A 22,321-nucleotide genomic window follows, 5' to 3' on the forward strand; every position below is an offset into this window, starting at 1 on the left:
GAATAGTTTCAGGTTAAGAACGGACCTCCGGAACGAATTAAGTAGTTAACCCAAGGTACCACTGTATTTATTTGTGTATTTGGTTAAATTTAAAAAATCTCTCTGTCTCAAATTCAAAGCATATCCCAGCTAAAGCATCACCAAACATCAATTTCTGCACAAGGGCTAAGTCCTAGCAACAGCATGCAGACCAAGGCGTCACCTGCCCAATGCTGTAAATTCATGCCAGATTCTATAAACTACAACATCAACCCAGGCACTCAGAACTGGTAAGTTAGTATCCTAACATATTATTTATCACCAAAAATGTGAGAAGTTTATTAATACAGGATTCACCAGTGAGGACTTCACAATTTTTGTTTAGCATCAGTTTCAGGCTTAGGTTTCTTTTAACTTATTTCTACCATAAGATCAACACCAACAAGCAGAAATCTTTAGAAGCCAAAATGAAAAGTTAATTTATAAACAATGTACAAAAAAGCAAAGCAATGCCCAAACAAAAGGTTATTAAATTTGTACAGATCAGTATTTTCCTTTGTCCTCTAATCAACTCGTTTAAAAGGTGAATAACTATTTAAACAGAGAAACAGAACAAGAAGCCAAATGGTGAAGGCATTCACCATTATCCATTGCATTTTTTCTCAAGAATTCAAATTATCCCTTCAGGCAACTGACAACTGCTAGAACTGTGGAATGTGCTCTTTGAACTGTACAAAAGCCTTCAGCATTTCGTGCATTGCTGCAAACAAAAACTGCCAAGTGTAATTATTTCTCAGACTTAATGTTACAGAAGTGTTGCATCTCTCCCCCCCTCAAGGTGTACAAACAATGGTAAATTAAAAGTAAAACAAAAATTATGATTGCAATAAAAATCTTTTACCATACAAGTTTAAACTTGAACTTTGCAAACAACTTTTTTACTAACACCAAGAAGAAGAAAAACTTTTATGTGTCACTCTTAGTCATTGTCTTACAACTTTACTTAACAGGAGAAATCAAAATGAGAAGCTAACCATTTATTTAAAATAATAATTATTCCAACCCAAGAGAAAACCGCACCCAAACTACAAATACTGTTAACATAGCAAAGCCTTCCTGAGCAAGCCATTGTTCTAATGCATCACATAATATAACGAAACAGCATGCAAAAAAATGCATAAGGAAAGCTTCCTGTGGTTGGTGCAATCGGGCCTACACAACATATGGGCCATACAGGAAGGCTGGTGCTCCCAGTGTTGAAAATATGCAGCACATCTCTGTCAGGGCCCTTGTATGTTCTGCTGTATTATGATAGCCTTCCCTACCATTAGGCAGAGTGAGTCAGTGATCTCAGGTGCCAGATGCTTGGGGGCAGGCAGCAGCAATGAGGCAAAGAAGACTGAAGATGCATGCGGTGCATGAGCTCCTAAGACTACTGCCCTCAGTTTGGTGGATGATGTTGGCCCATTACCAGTATTGAAGTAAGTGGAAGGGAGGAGGAATCTCTCTGCCTCAGGTAGCAAAATGTCTTAGGCTGGCCCCAGGTCCCATTACATTTGAAGATACTGAGCGCATCTGCATAAAACTGCAATGTGCATTTTAAAATTGATTTTAATATTTTAAATTGTTGTTTTAACTGTTTTTACTGATGATTTCATTGTTTTAGTCTTTCTGCAAACTCCTCTGAGCTTTGTTTTTTACAGCCAAGTGGTATATAAATTTTAACCAGACAATAAAATAAATCTGTTGTGCATTTAAGGTTTCATGCCCTTTCACTAAAGCAGCTAGAGGGAGAGAAAGAGAGTACTCCTGCCTAACATTGCTGCCTTATTAATTTGCTTTTTTAACGCTGAAGCAGAACACTCCAGAGAAGATTCAAAAATAGACAACCAGGTAATTACTGTTGGGCCTTTCCATTGTTAGATCAGCACCTCTTGAACCTGAAGACCAAAAAGCTAAAAAGGGAACTGGGTGCGCTCTCTCTCTCTCATACAAACTTTTACAGCCTTCCCAATTATCTAGAGTTAAATGCCGCTCTGAAAAACTTCTTATGCACTTAAGTCAGTAGGGGATTTGAGATCCTGACCCTTCCTGAAGTTCAGTCTCGCTCAACCTACCAATACAGACTTTTCAAAAAAAAAAAAAAATAACCATGGGTTAGGATTGGGTTATGAGGCTACAATCCTAAACCTGCATTCCTGTGCACATCTTCTTGGTAGGAAGTGTCTACATATAAGTGGATCTTTGAATTTACACAGAGGGTTGTTGTTTTTAAATGCAAATAGCATCAGCTGAGGGAAATCTCTCTACTGATGTTGGAATTTGAACTGGGGGGATTTTCATTGGTACCATGTAATTGATTTTATTTGTGAATAAAGTGATTTAAGAATTAAACAAAACCTGGAATTACATTAGGAAACCTCAACAGGAGAGGTGGTGATCTCCTGTTGCAAAATGATGTGACATTTCTGAAACAAGGGAGAGTTGTGTTCCTTTCAAACAAACTGTTGTGAACTCTGCCCACAAAATACCAACAGCAGCAATTACAGAGGCTATGAATACATCATCTCCAAGCTGTGTTCCTTTTTCCCAGGTACAACACACTGTGACTTGACTGCTAAGAAAATAAGGTTTCTCTATGGCAAAAGTGCTGAGTTGACAAAAATATGTGCAGACAGCACTACAAACAGGAATCAAGTGATATGACTTCTCATTAAAGACACAAATTATACAAATCAGGCAATGCATGGGAAGATGGCAGAACTTATTTTACCAAAAGGTAAGATATACTAGGCAAAGATGGGTGCCCCTAGAGCAAATAATAGCTGAGAAATGTGGAATTATCTTCACAGAAGGAGTAGCCCAATTATACTCCATAGTATTTCCCCCTCCCAATAAAAGTAATTCTGAACTTAGTCCAGTAGCCTAGTATTGACAGGAATTCATGGGTAGCACACCCAAGTTTAAGCTTGGGCTGAGTTTTCATGTTTCAAGGCCACCAGGGATAATACTACTCCAGAGGCAATAGTTCTGCAGAGAGAGATTGCCTTGCATCAGTGCACAGTAGGTCTCCAAGCAATTAAAGAAGTTTTCGTTTTATGAGTCCTAAGCCAATCCATTCGTCTTCAGTTTCAAAAATTATAGGCACACCAGTATCCAGAAATACACTGGAAAGTGAGACTAATAAACGAATCGTGAATCCTTGTACGTCTCTTCTCATCCACACCATACTTTAGGTTTACTTTTTTAAAATGGGAAAGCTTTGGTTTTTTTCTTTTAAATGCATGCATGCTCTTGTTACCTAGTTGTTGCTATTTGTTGTTTGCATTTAAAATATTTGTTGAATGCATTTACTCTTTGCCAGTGTTTGAAATGTTCTAATTCATTCCACCCCATAAAAGACATTGAACCAACTAGCATGGTAAATTAAGAAAAGATCCAACTACCTAGATTAAAGACTCAGCTTATAGCTTTCAAGTGGGAAACAGCCTCCCTCTTATTTCTAATTCATTAACAGTTCTCAAGATGCATTAATCTAGATTCCTGTGTTAAATGGATAGAATATGTATCTGGACAAGCAATTACAAACATGGGAATGTGCAAAGAAGAATTAGTAGGGCTAAATTGTTTTTTTTAAACAAACTCCCCAAGCTTCTTATAATCTTAGCTGAACTGATTAAACAAAAGATGACAAAAGAATTTGCTTTCGGGCAAAGACCTATAACGTTGAGTTCCAGCTCAGAGCAAAAATTTAAATCCATTTAACTCATAAAAAGGCAGATGTTTTTATGATGGCAAGGGCTAATAATATTTTTATTTAAAAATGAGTCCCAACACCAAGGGAGTAGTTACCAAATTATAGGAAATCCAAATTTCCCATTTCTCTCTTGATACCTTCCAAGGGATGTCAAAGAAATCCAATGAAAATGGACTAATAAGATTTTCTTCTATCTACCTGTTCAACCTCATCACAGTATGGACTCTTGCTATGAAAGTTTTTTGATTTCGTTCTATCTATCTATCTATCTATCTATCTATCTATCTATCTGTCTCACACACACTTTATACATTAATAGGTAGGTATATTGCTCTGCGTGGTTCGAATCCCCGTGACGGGGTGAGCTCCCATTGCTCGGTCCCTGCTCCTGCCAACCTAGCAGTTCGAAAGCATGTCAAAGTGCAAGTAGATAAATAGGTACCACTCCGGCGGGAAGGTAAACAGCATTTCCGTGCGCTGCTGTGGTTCTCCAGAAGCGGCTTAGTCATGCTGGCCACATGACCCAGAAGCTGTACGTCAGCTCCCTCGGCCAATAAAGAGAGATGAGTGCCGCAACCCCAGAGTCGGTCATGACTGGACCTAATGGTCAGGGGTCCCTTTACCTTTATCAGATAAATGTGTTAGGATTTCAATCCAATAGTATTCGATAGTCTAAAACACACATATTTTTCTAGCTTTACCAGAGTCTTCTAATGAGGTGTTGACATTTACAAACAAAAATTATTCTTCATAATATTGAGGAGAGGAGCAAAAGGCACAACTGCATGATACTCTTTAGGAGAAGTCAATCACAGTCATTCATTCGCTGAAACTGGATGAGGTCTTGGAGAGCAGAAAATGAGGTGATGGCTTATTTTACATTCCAAGAATTATTCAACCACTTGTGACTGAAAACAATAACCCAAGGAGGGGATCCTTGGGATAAGCAGGAGTTGCTCAAGACTCTCTAGTACAGTTTCTAGTAGAGAAGGATTGGAGGGAACAACAGCAAAGCTGAGGCAAGGTATGTTCAGGGCAGTATAAATCAAGATCACCAAGCACTGAAATTTTAACTAGCAATATGAGGAGGCATTTGAGTGATGCTCCCACTTACTAGATTCATGTGAGGACCAGAAGTTCCTTGGACTTCACCCGGCAGTAACAATGTGTTAGTTAGAGACGGCATTCATAAATAAACTAATGCTGATTGCCTGTACAAGCACTACTGTAAATATTACAAGAAAGATATTAACAGCATGAACACAATTCATGGACCCATGAACCCATGTTAATGGTTGCTCAGGCTTCCTCATGGCTGCTTGGAATGATGGCAGGTGGCATGAAGAAGTTTAACTTGCTCTCCCTGCCAAGGTCCCGACAAATATCACCTCCCAGAAGTGCTATTTGAAATTCAATGGAAGCTCCCACTGATGCCAATGAAAGTTGCATTTCAAGGGGAAACAGCAGCTTCCAAGAAACATTTCATCTGGCAGGGAGAAAATGTTACATCTCCTAACCCCAACCTTCATGGTCCTGAGGCTGCTCAGGCTTCCCCACAAATGCTATTTATATAACCAAAAAAGGAGAGAAAATGTTAACTGCATTTGTGCAATTACCACAATGTCAAGTTTGGCCCTTAGAGATCTTTAAATTAAAGAAAACCTATTTTATCTTTAAAATCAATATAACTATCATGCTGGCATCAAGTGAAGGGTGGAGTCCATATTTCTAGAAAAAAATTATTTCAGAGTCTATGGGACAACAAAAGCCATGACCTTTCAAATTACTCTCCAACACAAAATTAACGTATAACTAGATTAATTTGTGATACATTGTTAGTGGAATGCATGCTGAAAGAACAAGGTTGGGGTTAACAGTTTATATTAGAGTGTGAGTTACAGGAAGTTGGTGTGAACATTTTTCCACATACATTGAGAATGCAAAGAACTTTTTAGTCTAAGTGTGGATTCTGTGTGACTGTTTAATATGATGTGAGAAAAAAACTTACATTAGTGACACCTCTGCAATTATAACAGAAGGAAGAGTGTTGACACTTGGAAAAAATTAAGCTTTTGAATGATTTTTTTCATAGGTTTTAAGGTCAAAAGAATCTGCAAAGATTCTATCCCTATTTACTATATAATAAAAAGAAATGAAATTGCTGTAGGTTTCACTGTACTATGCCCATTATTTTGAGTTTTGTTGAAATACATTCTCTGTAAAGGTCTGTTTGAACACTGTAATGAGACAGCTGTATGACAAACCACATTTCCTGTAATCTTTTCCACTCCTAAAGCATATATTTCTTTAATTTATTTCTAATCTGAAAACAATCATAGTTGTGTTTTAACCACTATGTTACAGCAGTATATAATATTTTCCGAAGTGACTTTCAATTACAAATGCACATAGAATATAGAATTTTAAACAAGAATAAAAGATCATTAACCTCATCATGTAATAATGTAAGTAGGATGAATCCTGACCCACTCTACTAAACTACGAACACCGATACAGGTGAAGATATAATCATGCATTACGACCCCAGTTAGGAGCCAAATACCAGGAATGTCTTTACCTTGTTCCCAAGGTTTGATAATGATACACATCTCTCTGAAGAGAACATTCCACAATTGGGGAGCTGCCACCGAAGATGTCTGTCCTCCTGATTCCAACCTCCATACCTCCCCTCCATACCTCCCTCAAAGGGCAAACCAAGTGCCTCAGATGACAAATGAAAGATCCAGGTACTTTCATGCAGGTAGACGTGGTCCCTAAAGTACTGAGCTATATAAGGCTTTATAGGTCAAAACCAGAACTTTGAATTCAACCCACAAACCAACTGAAAGCCAATGCAGTTGGGTCAGATCAGTGTTATATGATCAGACCCCCTACTCACTGTCAGCAATCTGGCTAATGAAATCTGTACTAGCTGCAGTGTCTCAACTGTCTTCAAAAGTGGCCTCACATAAACACATTGCAGTGATCTAATCTAGAGGATGTCCAGACAGGGATGCACATGCTCCAACAACTGAAGTTGATGGAAAGTACTCAGTGTCCCCAAGACTCCTTGTGCCTCCAATGAAACTAGTCAATCTCACCACAAAGACAATCATACACAGCGACCAAGGCACTTTGCATACCAAAGCCAGGCTTAAACCCAGACTGAAATTAATCTAGAATTGATTTGCTTTTTAAAAATTCTAAAATGGATCTTATAAATATTATTATAAACATAAAACTAAACAAAGCTAATCTGAGGTCCCATTACACAATTTGTTTGGAAGCAACAATTATACAGTAAAAGGCAAGTTAAACAACCAATGTGACCAATTGTCTATCATTCCCTCCTTAACCTTCCATGTGTTTGAGGCAGCCATCTCTCCTTATCTTCCTACACACATGCAAAATAACAAAATCCATCCATAGTGGTCACTTGCATGTTGCAGTATTAGTACACATTTAATAAGTGGATAAACCTACTCACATTTATCACCTGTAAGTTGGTCATCTGTGTCCACCATCAGTTAATATTACAACAACTTCCCCTCATTGCCAGAAGGCTGATTCTTAGTGATTCGTGCATGAACAAGACTCTCAACAGGAGATAAGTTATTCCTTTCTACATGACTTGGTACCCAGTGTTTGAATCTTGTTTTACAATTTCTGCACACTTATTTACACTTCAAAGTTGTTAGCTTCCTTTTCTGGCTTTGTAAACATCACAATATAACCCATCCATCTCCTGTCTTCATACAGATACCGTCTATGTAAGACTCAAACCATGCTAAGGAGATAGGTACAAGGGACAAGGTAATGACAATAGCACCCCATGCTAAGCAAGTGCAGTAATATTAAGTTCATCCTCCTCTGATGCCTGTCAGTTATTTTCCATATAACTTACTAAAATCGCTGTGTAAAAATTCATGACTCTTAAAATTCTTTAGGATATATATTATTTGTTTATTTATTTTATTAAATTTCTATGCCGCCATTCATCCAAGGACCACAGGGCAATTTACAATACAAAAACACATGCTATGTACAGGGGGGAAATACAAAAAAATAATAATACATACTATGTATGGAAAAAAATAACCATCGCCACACAATGTTTTATTTTACTTAAGTTATCTCCAATCTTATTCTCTTGATATGCCACACTCCCTTTTCACTTACAGCCACAAAACGGACACTGAGAATGGCTTTAACCTGCCATTCCAGCATTCAAAAGCCTAAGGACTGCTACAGCATCAAACCTTACTCCTGCATCAGCATTGTCCTGAATCTTCTTTTGACCTCCATAAAACACTTTGTCTTGCAGCACTACTGTACTGCTCGTGCCGATTATATGAAATTACTGGCAGGCATATTGCGCTACAGCAAAATTAAGATACTCTGTCTTAGATTAATACCTAAATGTCACACTAACTAGCTGAATTCACTTCTATAATAAAGGCATTCTGGAAGCTAATTCCCGCCCCGCCCTGCCCCAAAAGAAAGACCTGTGTGCAAAATACCATCTAAACTGATTTTTAGAACCAGGCCCCATCTGTACTATATATTTAAAGCTGTATTGTGCCACTTTAAATTGTCCTGGCTTCCCCCCTAAAATAAATAATATCCTGGGGACTGTAGTTTGTTAAGGGTGCTGAAAATTGTCCCCTCGCAGAGCTACAACTTCCAGACTGGTATAACCATCAAAACCTCTTCCTAGGGAACACTGCAAATTGTAGCTCTGTGAGGGGACACAACTCAAACTGCAGTTCCCAGGTTATATAGAGCAGTTGGAGCCATAGATGGGCTTAACACAATAGTGTGTGTTAACCATGACTTACTTTGTCGTACAAAGGACTTATTTGCTCTGAAGCTAGTCTCCCATCACCACATTTTTCTTTTAAAGCCCTCACAAACCATAGCAAATGTGATATATTGCCCTCTCGAAGAATGATGTATTACCTCACGAAATTCTTAACATGTTTTTCAGAACCTAATTACAGCTGCCAATTTGTGATTGGGATTTGAGATTCAGCTTCCTGGTGCTGAATACTTTTATTTTCCTAACTCTAGCCAGAGACACCTTTCTAAACATATCCAGCTTAGCTTTATTTTTCTAAATGTATCTTCAGAAGGTTTATAAAACTGCCTAAAAATACTGGGTGCTGTATATTTCATGTAAAAATGGCATGGAATTGTCACACTGTACAGGCACTACTAGAAATTAAAAATTACTTATTTCTAATGGCGCAACCACAAGCAGTGAAGTTATGAAGGATCTAAAAGTGAGGGAGCCACTTGTCAGTGTCACTGGCTTTCATTCCCTTCTTCCCACATACATCCTCAAGCAATCCATCTGCATTACTGCCAAAGACAGCAAAGCATCACATGAGGATCACAGATGGGCAGTTGTATTGCAAGTGCAACACTGCGAAGTAAATACCGAAAAAGGTTTGGCTCCAGCAGTTTTAGGTTTGCGAATATCTGTGCCAACCAAATGTTTTAGCAGCACAATTTCTGCATTTAGTAGATCTTTTTGAGGGAAAACAAAAAATATCCTCAGGCAATATAAGCACTTAATCCTCCACAAACACTGAATAGGGAACAACCTTTTAAATCATCTTAAATATTTACAATGCCATCAGCTTGCAAACTTCCTGGAAATACTTCATGTGTCTTAAAACTTATGCTACTGACAAAACACTAAAAGTTGCGTAAGTAACTAAGTCACCAGAGATTCTCTACAGTTCTGTATATACATATCTAGTTTCTCACCCAGCTGGCACCAGCAGCCTTTCTTGAACTAACAAAGGTCATTTCCTTCTAACCTACTTTTCTTACATTTTGCGTATGAAACAGAGCCAAGAGTTCTACTGACATTTTGCCCAACAATCAGAAGGAAGGGACACAATTAATATGGAGATGATTATAGGCATTAACTTTCATCAGTTAAATTAAAACTCTACACTAAAGGCAACCCGTATACTATCCCTGGACAGGAAGCTAAAGTGTGCCATGTAAACTAGCTGTCTCTAGTGAATGCTTTGGGCCTCAAATCGCAAAAAGTGTTAGGATGGGTTATATTCATCCTATAGAAATATAAAGAGAAACTAGGAATATCAGCATTCAAAACTCAATAGAGCTCTAAATTAGTCAAGCTAGGGAAAACCTTCCAAACAACTATATTCCTGTGCAGGCCCTATCTTGGATACCTACCTTCTTGTTTGTTTACTCTTGTCTCAAAATTGTAAACTGCTTAGGTTTTATTAAGCAACTTATGCATTTTGTTAAGTAAATAAAATAGAATCACAGTCATAGAATTGTAGAGTTGAAAGGGACCACAAGCATCATCTAGTCCAATCCCCTGCAATGCACGATTCTTTTGCATAATGTGGGGCTCAAACTCACAACCCTGAGATGAAGTGTCTCATGCTCTACCAACTGAGCTAGCCAGGACTCTCCCTTCCCTTTATTTATCATAGTGTTGCACATCAATCTCCAAGCAGTCCAAGAGTCCAGGGGTTCCAGGCGCTTTCCCTGGGTCTCTGCTTTTCAGAATGAGGTACAGCAGAGACTGTGGTGTCTTTATGATATATAGTTTATGTGCACATACATACAACCTGAACCTACAATAAAGAGGTTCACAGCATTAACACTCCTTGCAAGGAGAAATCAAATATTGTGCGCTGCCTCTCTGGTTTTCCAGCCTGCAGCTTTACTTCTAGGTTGCATTACAGCAAACTCTCAATACAAAAACTCAGGCTTTGTCTTTCAAAGACCCAGAGGAGAGGCTCCACCCATTTGTCATCTGGCACAAAGCCCCCTTTCTTTTGCTTTCTTAACGGCCCATCTTCTTTCCATAGTTCTCTTAATGGCCCATCACCCAGGCAATCACCTGAGCATTGGAAGATAGCCTGGCTTAATTATCTTCTAAAACTTGCTGGGTCCAGGGAATACAAGTGTACGGCACCCACAAACTCATAAGAATACAGTTATTACTAAATGATTTCTGCAATACATATGGAAGAAGAACAATGAGGTGTTTTCCCTCTGAATATTTGAACTTTAACCCAGCACCTTAAAATTGTAAAATTACCCACATAAGAATACTACCATGAAATATCAGGACAGCTAAAAGCTTCAAAAATGCAAACCTATACAGTGGTACCTCCGGTTGCAGACAGGATCCACTCTGGTCGGATCCTGAGGTTTCTGCAACTGGAGGGACCACTTCTGCGCATGCGCATGGCGAAACACTTCCGGGTTTGCCGCTTTTGCAACCTGAAGTTTACATTACCCGAGGGTAACGTAAGCCAAGGTGCTACTGTACATCCTTATCTGACATTAGTAGACATGCATACACATGTATTAAACATGTGTCGACTTTCAGTCACGAGCAGACATCCTGAACAAATGAGAGTTTCTATTTCTGTTGTCTCTGGAAACTTTCCTCTATCTTATTCAATCTGAACTTATTGCTAATGTTTATATCTAGATTCTCGTTTGTTGATTTTCACAGCCTTCTTAGCCCTCATCTACAATCCAGGCCCTCCTTTATCTTAATCTCAGTCTTCAACACATTACACCTTAGGTCTTATATCATTTGGAAATTGAGCTTCTTTTCCTACTGTCAGCGACTGCAAAAATGAATAAACTGCTGAAATTAACAGAGGATACCAATGCTACTCAAGAGTAGACCCACTGTGATCAGTGGGCTTAAGTAAACTATTCATTGATTTCAACGTTACAATAACTTTGTAATTATTTTGAGTAATTAGGAATAAAAAAGAAGTCTATGGTAACTAGTGCTCATGTCTGGAATTAGGGGCTTCAAACAACAATAGTACTATAGGGTTAAAACAAAAACCCTTTGTACAGCTTTCTCATTAAACCCATCTATTTTTCTGTTCAGGAATATTTAAGACCTGCATTGCTTTGTGAGGGATCTCTGTTAATTAGTTCAACATTATTGGTGTTAATAAAATACACAAGCACCCCCCATAGAGCAGATGGCTTCTGCAATTACACATCTCATCTACAGTATTTGTGATGCTGCCGTCTTTTATATCCTTTTGGTTGAAGATGGGCTTATGTAAATGGTAGAGTAACAATCAACATCTAAGTTTCCATTTCCTCATATGAATCCTGTCTACTTCCTGGAAATACAAACATATACTTACTTATATTTACTTAAAATAATGTAAAAATGTATCCAATATAGCAAAGTTTCAAACGCAAATAAACTTTTGAAATGCTGATACAATATTGTTAGGAAGGTTGTGCGCCACACTCAATTTCTGCTGAGGGGGATCCAGGAGCTTACCCAGGGTCGCATTTCCATAGGGTGTCAAGATGCAGTGCAGCATCAGATTCCAAGACATCTCCATGTCTCTGTCCCAGCCAGCCTTCAGTCAACCAACAAAGATGGTTCTGACCTTCAGCCCGACCATGGAGTTCTACCTATTTCATCCATCTTGTTCCCAGAATGCTTGTGTTCCCCACTGTGGGGACAGCTTGCCCCTCCTGTTTTCAATCCTAAACCTTTCTCTGCCCACAGTAAGCATGACAACTCTTGTTTTGTACAGACCCAAGGAAACCTCTGTGATGTGTAGATGCCTGGCCATTGTTTCATCATGGCTTGCATTCAACCATCCTGGCCAGGCTGGTTTGCATAGGATAAACCCAGGGATTTCCATATTTGGCACAGTTCAGAGGAACTGTCCTTCAATGTCCTAAATATTATCTGAATTCTACAATTTTACTAATTTCTAATGTTTACTAACTCTAGATCTGTAACAATATTGAAATAATACATGCATACACAAATTTACAAGCCAATCCTTAGCCCCAGATCTGCTGGCTGGATAAGGTTAGGATTAGGTCCATGGAAATCTACACTGGCATATTTCTACCAGTGGTGGTATGGTGTGGTGTTTCCACCAGCAGTAGCTAGCATTAAGCCCTCAAATGGGGCGTTCCAGTGGTGGGGAACACATAGAACAGCCTCTGATTCACTGGGTCTCAAGTTCCTGCATCCCGCTGAGTTGGCCCATCCTGAGCCCTATCACCTACACCAACCTGGAGCTGACATAGGTAATTCCTCTTCTCTCATTGGCCTCAATGGGAGGGAGCCCCCTCGCCTCCCACCCAAGCCATAGCAAGTCAACAGAGTTTTGTCTACAGTTTCTCACTCCATAGTGCAACTCACTTTGGATTGTTCTGCAAATGTGTAAACTGGTACAGCAGCACAGCAAAAGAACAAAAGGGGGGGAGAGAGAGAGACTTTCTATGTACATACAACCTAAAATTAAGACAAGGAGGCATTCCTAATACACGCAAAATACAAAATTGCCTATGGAACTAGTTGGGAATAATCAGAACCAGCCAGCGTGTTGCATGCAGTGAAGCAGCTGCCTCAGGCTTCCATCGCCAAAATTCCCCCCTCTCCCCACGTTTTAGTGGGAGGGGCTGCATTCTGGGGCACAGTAAGGCCTTGTGGAATGTTCCCCCGCTCACCAAGTTCAGCCAGAAGAGAGACGTTCCGGAGGTGGCGTGGCAGCAGGAGGTAGCACATTCCAGTTTTGCCTCAGGCGGCGAAATGGGATGGGCCTAAGAATAGTTATTATACCTGGAGCTTAGGGCTCTTCACCAACAGATAACCTTTGTGAACTGCACTGGGCAAGGCTTCTAGAAGCTACAGTGGGGTACTATTATTAACTGATAGATAGTGGCTGCAAGAAGCATTTCATCATCCACTTGGGCAAATGTAGAGCTGTACAATTATCACCTGCTGCATTTTGTTTTGTGAAGGACACTCTCAGACAGTTAGCATGATATCAGAGATAGTGTTTTGAAGCTTCATTATGAGCTTACAATAAACACCAACTTTGGCCTTATGTACTGTACTATTAAATTGCATCATTACATTATGATACTGTACTTTTAATTGCTGCCTGGCTAGTCTCTTTATGCTCATATAAAATAAATTGCAAATGAGATCCACAAATCCTGAAATACTGCATTATTTACGAAGATAGGCCACCATTCTGGATATTAGAAATGCCTCCCCATCCAAATTTCAGGCTCATATGGTACCCTTTGTTCATACCCTTTTGCTTTTATCACAAATCTTCCTCTTATTATGGCTTGACTGCTACACTGAACTCTTTGACCAAAGTTTCCAAGACGTCTTTATACCTCATGCTGGTGTTGCCTTAAGTGAGGAAAGTAAGGCTGCTTCAGAATATTAAGGGGTCCTGCACCATGTTCTGTACAGTATAATGTGTTAGGGAGGGCTGATCTACATACCACATGGAAGACACTTAGGGTATGTATACATTAAAAGCAGTAAAGCAGTATTTCTCACTGCATTTTCCACTTGATTTTGCAAATCCTGTTTCTACTCCACCTGCTATCTGACCATAGTTTCCCACTACTACCACCACTACCACCTACCCCAAATCCTACCGGTGAAGCTTTTGGCCCTCCGACTCTGCTGCCACGCCCCCTGCCCAGCATAAATCACCATCCTGCGGCTGCAGCAATGATCCTATCTATACATCTTCCCAATGAAATGGGATTTATTCCCAAATAAGAGAGGAAAAGTCTAAGTGAACACCACACAGCTGATGATTAAACTCTTTCTTAGCACTTATAGCCCTTCCTTCGACAGTTTTGAAGTCAGAGTGAAACTGGATTTGGGGAAACCACATGAAAAAGCAGTATTTTCAGGAGGGAAAGTGGATTGTGGGTAAGTAACGTCATGCGTACAAAGATTAAAACACAATGGTGATAACACACTGAAGCCAGTGTAAAGGGTAATAATGTGTATATACCCTAAATTGCTTCATGCAGCTGATAGGATGCTTATCACCTTCTTAGGGTGGGGAGGTTTGGATGCAGAGAGCCCAATCCATTTGATGCATCAATATACACTAAAAACTTACCATGCAAAAAAGCCGTCCATGTGGCAGCTGTAATATGAAACCAGCTTTGAATTTCTAGAAGTCAATACAAGTGTGGGCAAAATGGATGCAAATGAATCTGCACTAAGTAAATTGCACAGAGTGCGGAACAGGCAGCTGAGCTAACATATTGTTAAAAGAGATTTCATTCTTCTTCTGCAGCACTGCTAATGACTTATGCTGTTTTAACACGGGGCAGGGGGTTGTGATGCCTAATTCATCTGTGTTTACAAAGTGCTGTACAATTTTAAGATAACATAAAATGAATTGGCTGTAATTTCTTTATTCTCAGTATCCTAAACTGTCAAAGTACCTAGGCCAGAGAAACTCATGCTGCTACTCTACCACCACCATCCATAGAACTGGAATCCAGCACTTTTTCATTCAGCAGGATAGTTAAGACAATAGAATAAATTTTACAAAACAGTTTGATGTGCACATGAAATGCTTGTTTAGATTTTCTACAAACACATGTTCTGCAGTGTATTTGACTTATAGAATTCATTGTCCGGAATATGCAATGCAACCTATTTTTGAGTTCATCAACCTGAGAGTTTGGGAGAGGGAATACAAAGATCCTCCTAACCAATATTTTATCTGATTTCAAATCAACAAGAAAAAGTTACAGCTTCTACTAAATGCAATCATAAAAATACTGCATGCTACCCACACACATACGACAAAAGGAATCAGATCCTCAATATTAGTCTGTCAATCTTTATGCAATCCATAACACCATCATTCGCATCTGCTCTGAATTTGATGCTACAGTGGATGAAGCTCCATTGGAAATGTCCAGAGCATTATGAAGTTTAGTTTTGTTGGATCAGTTTAAGTTACTGAAGTCCCAAAGATGCGGAGAGGACACTTGAAGGGGTCTGGACAACCACACATTCTCCTTGACCCTTGTCATTCATGGCCTGTAAGTGTTAGCCAGGAAGGATTGACTGCGTGGATTGAAGGGGAAGTTAGTGCCTCTTTACAGAAAGGTGTAATGTCTATTGCCTTGAAAGTGGTGGCTATATATCCCCTCCATGGGCCCAGGGGTGCATTGATAGCTATTGGCAGTGTGCTAACATTCCTTTTGGAGGGTCAAGGTGACTGAGAATGTGGTGGTTGACCAGACACAAAGTATGTCTGGAGGAAGATGATTATCTAGACCCATTTCAATCTGGCTTCAATCTGGGTTTAGCACCGAAACAGCTTTACGTCATCCTAACTAACAACTTGTGTGGGGAGAAATACTGTATGCATTTACTAAAACATTTACTGCTGTATCATGAAAATGTATCACAGAGGTGTACAACAACATAAAACCAAACAATAACATCATAAAAGCAAGAGGAAATTAAAAGCAAACATCAATAGAGCATTGTGGTGGGTGTGCTCCTAATTGTCTGCATAGGCCTAGTGGATTAGAAAAGTTTTCAGCAGGCGTTTAAAAGTTGGCACAGATGGAGCCCGCTGATACCACTGACCTCCTGGAGTGACTACAGGTTGGGAGCTGGAAGCACTATTACTGCATCTATCTGCAAGTCCGGGAGGCTTTTGTTCAGATTCTTGGCATTTGCGCTATGGCATTCTGCAGGATTTCATTTAGTCTCCCATGCTTTTTAACATCCATATGAACAGTGAAGTTCCAGTTCAGACCATAGAGGAGAGGAAAAAGCAAGGTATGAAATCACACAGATTAAGTCTACAGTTGATAGTAGTCTGAGACACAGAATATTAAGGTGTCTGTTCCGCAATGGGTAAACTAGGGTAGGTGTGGTTTATGGTTGTTTGTTTTAGGCCATGAGTATGGCAAAGTTAAAAAGTAAAGGGGAAATGACGCCATATTCCCTTTCCCATTCTCCACATTATACTGCTATAAAATGCTCAGCAGGTAGTGTTTGGGGGTACATGTGGAATTATTTCTATTTTCATTCCTGAATCTCACTGTAAGACCTGACAGCACTACTAAGTTCTTGCTTAGGACCCCTGAAATTCCAAAACAGAAGTAGAGATACATGTCAATACTACACTGCAGGTCCCACCTGCTGGTACCAATTCATAATCAAACTTCTACTTGTCCACAAGAATGACAAAATAAAGATCTTTCATTTTTGAGATAAGCATATTTTAGAACTGTGTAATCTGAAGGATGAATATAGTGGACCTATGTTAAAATCCATACTCAGTAATAGACTTGGTACGTTTTGCGGAACCTGCCATAACTCGGTCTCAGTACTTTCATATGAATATTTGGGCTTGCTAGCTCTGAACTGGGTGTGGAGACAACAAACCAAATATTGCCAATATTGTGTAAAATAAGTTCCATCCTTATTTTAGACATCATGATATAGTGGTATATCGCAGTGTTTAGCTGGTGATATATCACAATGCTGAAAACCAGATATCACCCAGCCCTAAATATTATCATAAATATATACACATCATTATGCACATATCTAGATATACAACCTTCACTGTAAAAAATATAATAATCTGCTAAGTCCTACGCGCTCTCAAAATTTAAAGATATAAAAGCATTAACAGAAGAATCAGAATGAACTAACTCTTAAGTTTTGATGTGGAATGATTTCACTATGAGATTCAAGAGGTGTATCTAAATAATTTTGTACAAATAGTACTTCTCTCACTACTGACTGGGTTGCAATGTTTGGTTTTAGTTCCGATTAGGAAATGAAAATGCAAGTCCTCCCTTTATGTAATCTAAAATGTTCCATTAGGAGCAAAACATTGTAACTAATTAGACACAGATTACTGAAAGTCAAGAGAAGCAGTGTTCTGGATGAGATGAAGGTTTCAGCACCAGTGATCACCAACAAAGTAAATTAAATCATTTCCCCTTTCCAGTGCCCACATCTTCACCTACAGGCCTGGGCTTATTGCCAAGCATAATATTAATATTCTCTTGTGGAAAAGGTGTGAAAATTTGCCAATATAAAGTACGGGCAAAATTATTTGCTTCCCTTCTCCAGCTTTCTAGCAGAATTTAGGGATGTGAATGTTTCTCCCCCTGCACACACAGTTTTCAAATTTTCCTGTGAACTTGAGATGTGCAAATTTTTCAGAAGGAATGCTTGTGCTAAAATCATTCATCCTGCTCCAAGCAGCAAACTTGCACAGAATTTTTTTCTGTTCAGCTAGAATTCCTCCTCTACATTCATATGAAGGAACAGGCATGAATTCAATCCCATCCAATATCAGAAGAAAAGAATGAAAGGGGGAAAGAATGAATGGGGCGCATCGGGGACAGACTGTCCAGTATTTTGGGGTCACCAGTGCATTGTGGGAAAATGTGCTACCTCCCTTCTGCCTATTCTGTCCCAATTGACAAAGAAGTTTGCTGATTGTCATTCACAAATGGGACAGAATTGATAAGTGAATTAAGAGTTATACTTTGAACACACCATGGACAATATTAAGTACTCAATACTAGCTAAGAAAGGTTCACTGAAACACTTACATTTCTTTCAGCTCCTCTTTTCTCCTATTTTTGCAAGAAGACTTCTTTCTTTCTGCTTGTAATGGCCTTTCCTCAATCACTTGGCTCTCAAAAAGTTAAGAAATGAGGTCCCTTCAGAGACAGTGAGTTATCTGCATGACAAAGAACAGAGAAATGTTTAGATCTGATAGCCTGTTTTATACTAAATTGTTCCTGTGGGTTTTTCAAACCATTCCCAGCTCCCTTTCATTTATTACAGAAAAGTTTCATTGCATATTTATGCAGTGTATTAAGCTGAAGAATAAAGAACTTATATATTTTTGCCAAACACCTGAAAACCAAGACAGACAGTTAAATTAACACTGTCCTGAAGGATATTTATAAAGGAAAGTTTTAACATAACACGGCCGTGCTTAGAAAATTACATTTCTTCCTGCAATATTTTAATCCCAAATTTATCTTGGGATAGCTTTGGCAGAACTCTGGGATCACTCTGGAAAGCTTGCATTGCAATTTGTAGAAATGTATGGGATAAGATATACAATGAACGTAAGACTGAAAGTTCCAAAGTAGAATATTGCGTAATGTATCAAAAATTTGGCAAATTTTGTCCACTACCACCTCAGTTCCTTTTATTCAAGGTACACTTACTCCTCACTCAAACTTTCATATCCGCCCAACCTAACCAACAACCCATACATTGTTCCATTGGTTGTTAATAAGGAAACTCCCACAACTATATATACCTCTTCCACTCAGCAAGGAACTATATCAACTCCTTGTCCAAGCAACCCTTCTAAAACTACACTAGCCCAATGGTGTGTCAGGCTTCTCTCCCCCACACAGGGGTGTGTGAATCTGAATTTATGATATGGTTTACCTCTTTAGATCATGGCATGAGTATAAGATTGACATAACTCTAATATGACACGAGACACTCCATGATTAGCTTTGGTGACTATGGAACCAGCCAGATCCCAGCCCCCTGCTGAAAGGCATTTGGGCATATCCTGAGTTTACCTACATCTGAACTAAAAGTTGTCAAGTACAGGATACTCAACCTCTCAATGGATCCATCCACACAATGGTAAGACCACTCCCCTTCCCCAGGGGGTGTCATTGCGGGTGTGCATCCGGGACCTCCCAGTGACCCGGCAGTGGGCAGAGGGATGCTGCCCATGTCATTAGGACTCCCAGCCGTGTCACGCCCCCCGGCTGACCAATTGGGTTAGCCGGGGTGTGTGTGGCTGATGCTGTTTAAACTGCAGCGCGGCTGGGGGGGGGGCCTCCATTTGCCGTCTTGTCGGATCTCCCAGTCCACCCACCCTCTTTTTTAATGCACTGCTTGACTCTGGCCTTGCTATGGACTAATGTCTGTCACCTGGTTGTTGGGGGGCCAGGCAGGAATTTTCCCACTTGACAAATTGACACCAGCCATTTGGTGTTCGCCTACCTTGTAGCAATTGTCGCAACCTTGTAAGGTTAGGCACTGGGTAAGCCTTATTTATGGGAGGGGAGGTTGTTGCCTCCACCTGCCCCTCCTCATTAAGGGTATCCCATTAAAGGCATTCAGGGATGCAGATCCTGGCCAAAGCCTGGGCGTGGGCTTGGGCCATGCGACAACCCCATCAGTGATCCTTGGGGATGCTCTTAACTGATGTATATCATAGGGCTCCCCCTATCGGTGGTTGACCCTTCAGAGACTTCCTGCAAATGAGCTAAGCCAAACCGCTCACATCTGTAACCAATAAAGTTGTGGCCTAATTTATCCCAATTAACCCAATATATTTGTGTCTGTGTGTTTATTTCTGAGGGAACTGCAGGGCCCAGGGCCTCACCACACCACGCCACGAAAGGTGATGTGAAGACAAACACAGAGAGAGAGATGGCAGGTTCAGGTAAATTGCTCAGTGTCACAATTCTTTCAACTTTTGTTAAACAAGCAGAAACAGGGTGACCAAATATGGGCAAGGTGAGAATTAAGCAAAGTACCTATAGAAATTGTAGGAACCGCTTATTTCACAGCCCCCTCCTGGCAAAAAGTATAAAAAAACCATTAGATGCAAAAGTTAGTTAGCTCCAACTGGACAGAAGTTACCCGGAGCTCTCTAAGACTCTGCACACTACTGCTTCCCTTTAAGGCAAAATTGTCATTCCCTGCTTCTGTAGGCCTTTTAGAATAGTTAGGGATTATTTTGTACTTTAATCAAAGTGCATATGTATTGTAATTTGCTAATTGCTTAGACAGTAACTTTGCTGTCTAAATCAGCATTTTTATATATTCTGTCACTCCTATTTTATATAATAAACCAAGCTTTCTTTATTTCTTTGTGTGAGAGCTTCTTGTGGGCATAAGATTAAGGGTTAACATGCATCCGCAACAAGCACACATCATTACTCCAGCAAAAGATCCTAAACCTCTCAGCAGTGTGTATATGAACATACATGAGTGCTGGCGGTGCACATGTGAGCCCAAATATACACATTGTAACAGATTCACTCTCTAAATACCCTTTATGAACAAAAAGAACCATTGATACCTAAACAAAACAGAAGGTAGACCTGCATAATGGAACAAAGTAACATCCTGCTGTCAAGCAGGCAACAACTTCTGATACTGCTCTATAGAAGCTACTGCACACATCTCCTTTTTCAACTCCAGGAGAAAGGAAATGTTCTGGCCAGCCTTAAGTACTGGTCTGCCAATAGTTGCAGGATGGCTCTACTGTCATTTCTACACCCTTAGCAAGGACATAAGCTTTTAACCTTATTTTTATAGGCCCTTAAGGATGGGCAGGTAGTGGGAAACCTGAGACACAGGTCTGTTAATAGTGGTGAGGGTCATGATTGTATACAATCAAATCTGAACGTCGACATTTCTAATTTCAAAGTTACAAGGGTTTCTTAAATTATTGTAATTGCTTTACACCATCATGCGTCCATCTAATACCAAACTTAGGTAGTCGAATGCCTATCCTTTTGAAAGTGAAATGCAGCTTCCCCAAAAAAGTTAGTAGGTTTTTCTTAAGTACACAGTAATGTGTTAGTTTCCAAATTAAAAGATTAACCATTTTTTAAAATGGTTGTACTTGTACTTGGTAGCTTTCAGGGCATATAGAATGTGAGGTAAACAGTAAGATGGAATGCCCTCCCATCAGATGTAAAGGAAATAAACAACTATCCAACTTTTAAAAGACATCTGAAAGCAGCCTTGTATAGGGAAGTTTTTAATGTCTGATGTCTTACTGTGTTTTAATTTGTTGGAAGCTGCCCAGAGTGGCTGGGGTAACCCAGTCAGGTGAGCTGCATATCTATCATCATCATCGTCTGCTTTAATATGAATTTTAAAAGTTATTTCCTTTATTAAATTAGCATCATAATCCACAAACAAATTTTGCAAACTCCAGGTTTGCCCAGGCCCACTTACAGGCATTATATATTTTATTTATTTTTAAATTATACAATTTAACAATTGCATAGGGGGCTATGTCTGACTTCTAGAAAGTGTCTAGAATTTTACAAAGGTATCCATTTCTACCGTTTCTGTTCTAGATGCTAACAAGTATCTATACACATCTCAGATGTAAACTCCAATGAGTTCAATTAGACTTGTTCTTAAGTACGTATAGGACTGTAGCCTAAATAATGCATAATGTCCTCTATGAATTGCCTGATCAGGATTATACAGTACTGCATATATTCCTATATTCCTGGCCTGGTTGACAAAGACAAGAGCAGACTGCACAAGCATCTGAGATCCCAGAGGGGAGCTCGCAGCCATTTTGCTACTCCCTGGTCCTTTTCTTTGCAACACCGTGCCAAGCTAAGATAGGAGGGGTTACCGATATATAGAGGGTTACCAATGCATAGATAATTGCCAAGAAAATCCAACATTGTCACATTTGATTTCAAAAGAGGAAACTTCCTCAAAACAAAGGCATTGGTTAAAAGGAAGTTGAAAGGGAAAGTCAGGAGGGTCAATCACTACAAAATGCCTGGGCTTATTCAAAACCACAATGAAAGCTCAGCAGGAACAGAAGTCTTGTCCAAGTGAGGAGCACAAAAAGGAACATCAAAGTCTTGAGGTACAACAAGGTTTCGATATTGTTTCATTTACCTTTCTGTCAGTCTCACCTGGCCATGCATAGAGTAAGCATGTAAGTGGCCCACATG

The 22,321-nt window shown here is 39.6% G+C and overlaps 1 protein-coding gene across 15 annotated transcripts in view; it reads right to left on the reverse strand.

The window, feature by feature from the left end:
- The window catches only part of FOXP2 (forkhead box P2), a 349,270-nt gene that overhangs the window by 292,735 nt on the left and 34,214 nt on the right, over positions 1-22,321 (reverse strand). For 12 of the 15 annotated variants that reach the window (XM_053406905.1, XM_053406912.1, XM_053406898.1 and 9 more), the window contains one exon: positions 18,170-18,300. The exons of 2 other annotated variants lie outside the window; for them this stretch is intronic. The gene's annotated coding sequence lies outside the window, so the exon portion shown is untranslated. Of the gene's footprint in view, positions 1-12,056; positions 12,217-18,169; positions 18,301-22,321 lie in introns of those variants that run through there. One more of the 15 variants, XM_053406897.1, reaches the window with a different exon arrangement.

Source organism: Podarcis raffonei, chromosome 10 (assembly GCF_027172205.1).
Source record: "Podarcis raffonei isolate rPodRaf1 chromosome 10, rPodRaf1.pri, whole genome shotgun sequence".
Taxonomy (NCBI): domain Eukaryota; kingdom Metazoa; phylum Chordata; class Lepidosauria; order Squamata; family Lacertidae; genus Podarcis; species Podarcis raffonei.